This window comes from Pelecanus crispus, chromosome 3 (assembly GCF_030463565.1).
Source record: "Pelecanus crispus isolate bPelCri1 chromosome 3, bPelCri1.pri, whole genome shotgun sequence".
In the NCBI taxonomy this organism is placed as follows: Eukaryota; Metazoa; Chordata; class Aves; order Pelecaniformes; family Pelecanidae; genus Pelecanus; species Pelecanus crispus.
In genome coordinates, this window is record NC_134645.1 from 13,098,114 (window position 1) to 13,100,359 (window position 2,246).

General features: G+C 52.9%; 1 pseudogene; it reads right to left on the reverse strand.

The window, feature by feature from the left end:
• Positions 1-372: 372 nt before the first annotated feature.
• Positions 373-748, reverse strand: LOC142593309 (histone H2A.V pseudogene; annotated as a pseudogene).
• Positions 749-2,246: the final 1,498 nt, after the last annotated feature.

A 2,246-nucleotide genomic window follows, 5' to 3' on the forward strand; every position in this document is an offset into this window, starting at 1 on the left:
CCTGCACTGCCCTGCTGCCCCCAGATATTCATAGGGTATCTCCCCTGCCCTTTCCAGAGTGCAGGTAGCATGGCAGTGCTGGGAGGAGGTCAGTTCCATATTTGTATAAAACCCAGGGGAGCAGCTGAGCCCCTCGACCACCACACCAAGGGGTGCTGCCCGACGAGGTACAACTTTGTGCCAAACTTTGAATCTAAAGCCCCTACCGATGTTTCCTCCTCTCTACAGTCAATTGTCTGTGCTCTTCCTTTGAACTATTCCTTAAAAAAAAAAAAATTCCACATATCCCCAAGATTTCTTCTGTGCTAGGTAGCGTACGATGATGATGGCAGGGAGGGGGCTGCTTTTTTTTTCCCCTCTCCATGCCGTTTTTTATTGTCCCTTCATTCCAATGGGAGACTTGTGGATGTGGGGGATGGCACCTCCACCGGCGATGGTGGCTTTGATCAGGGAATCCAACTCTTCATTGCTGCGGATTGCCAGCTGCAAGTGACGAGGAGCGATCCGCTTGACTTTGAGATCCTCTGACGTGTTGCCTGCCAGCTCCAGCACTTGGGCGGTGAGGTCCTCAAGGATGGCAGCGCTGTAGACGGCAGCGGTGGCACCCACTTGCCCGTAGGCTGGCGGTGCGAGTGTTCAAGTGTCTGTGGATCCTGCCCACAGGGAAGTGCAGCCCAGCTCTCTGTGAGCGCGACACTGCCTTTGCCTTGGCCTTCCCACTGTGCTTTCCTGCTTTGCCACCAGCCATGGTGCCACCGCCACGTCCCGAGCTCCGGTCCCGAGTCCACGCGGGAGCCGCCACAGGAGCCGCCAGACAATAAGCGTCTGGAGCGAGCACGAGGCTGCTGGCTGTGTGGCGAGGTCGGTGACTCCAGTTAGCAAGCAGCTAAACTGGTGTTTTTTGCAGTACTGCTGCCTACAGAAATTGTCCTCCTGCTCCCAGGCAGCGCGTCCCTCCCCTGTGCTGGTGTCTTTCTGGTGCCAGCACAGCTGCCCAGCGAACGTGACCAGGGAAATCAAGGAGAATCAGAGCTAGCGCTCTTTTGTGTGTGCTGGCTGAATTGGCGTGAAGCTCAATCAGTTTCCCTGGCTGGTCCACTGCGCAAATGTACAAGTGCTTTGCACTGGCTCAAGGGTAGCCGGAGATGTGCATGGGAACAAACGGCCAGAGAAAGGTGGGGTACTTCTTTAGGCAGCACTAACCTACAGCATCTGTGAAACTACAGTGTTAATTGAGTGACACGGAGACTCGTTCCCCCCTCGGGTATGACACGTGTGCTCCAGAAGGCGTGCTAGCGCTTTCCATTTGTTGTCCAGAGAGTCAGTTTGATTTAGAGGTAAACCCCATATTCCGCAGGCAGCTTCCAGCACATGGTTCGTGCCTGTCTCATGCAGTGCTCTTCTCAACCGTACAAGTGCACTGCAGCATTTCATGGGTCTTGAGCGTATGCGGGGACCGTAACCACAAATGTACATTGTTGGGAGTGTTGAAACGTGTTACGATGATAAGTATAGGCGTGGGTACACTTTGAATATTAATGTTGTTTTAAAGTCTTAATGTGTCGGAACCTGATAGTGATTCAAGCCCTTTGGAACATTACGTACAATAGTACTGTGCTTTAACTTAGTGTTTATTTAATTGCTTTGTTGTAAATTCCCTTTCCAGTCACAAGTTCAGTAAAGCCTGTTAGGAGCGTTAAACGCGTGTGAGAGTTTTATTGTGGCAAAGCTGTAAAAAATACCCCATCTCAGCTGAGCCACCCGCTCTGCCGCACCCACGCTGCATTTGCAGGTGCAAGTGACCTAATCTTCAACCCGATGCAATCTTCCAGAAGCTTGTAACGTCTCGTTTCTGCACTGCCGGGGGAGCGTCCGTCTTCCTGGCATGTAAGAGAAGTCCGGAAGGGCTTGCTTAACCCGGCCGAGAGTCGTGCAGTCTCGGTGTGCCCACGGAGATGCCACTGTGCCCACCAAACCACGCTTTCCCCGTGTCCAAACCTTGAGATCTGTGCATAGATCAGAGGAGGGCAACACCAGCCAACAGATGAAAGAGTGGGGTTTGTCTGGCTCCACCCGACCTTTCAACACCACCTCTGGCCATTTAAACCTCACTGGCCTCCTCTTTTCCCCTCCAGCAAAGCAAGTGCACTGTTTCCGTGTGCAACCTAGAGCAGAAGAGGTCTAGTGAAGCCAGACGATGCCCTGCACTGCTCTGCAGCTTCTGGGAAGAAGGGAGTTCTTAGCAA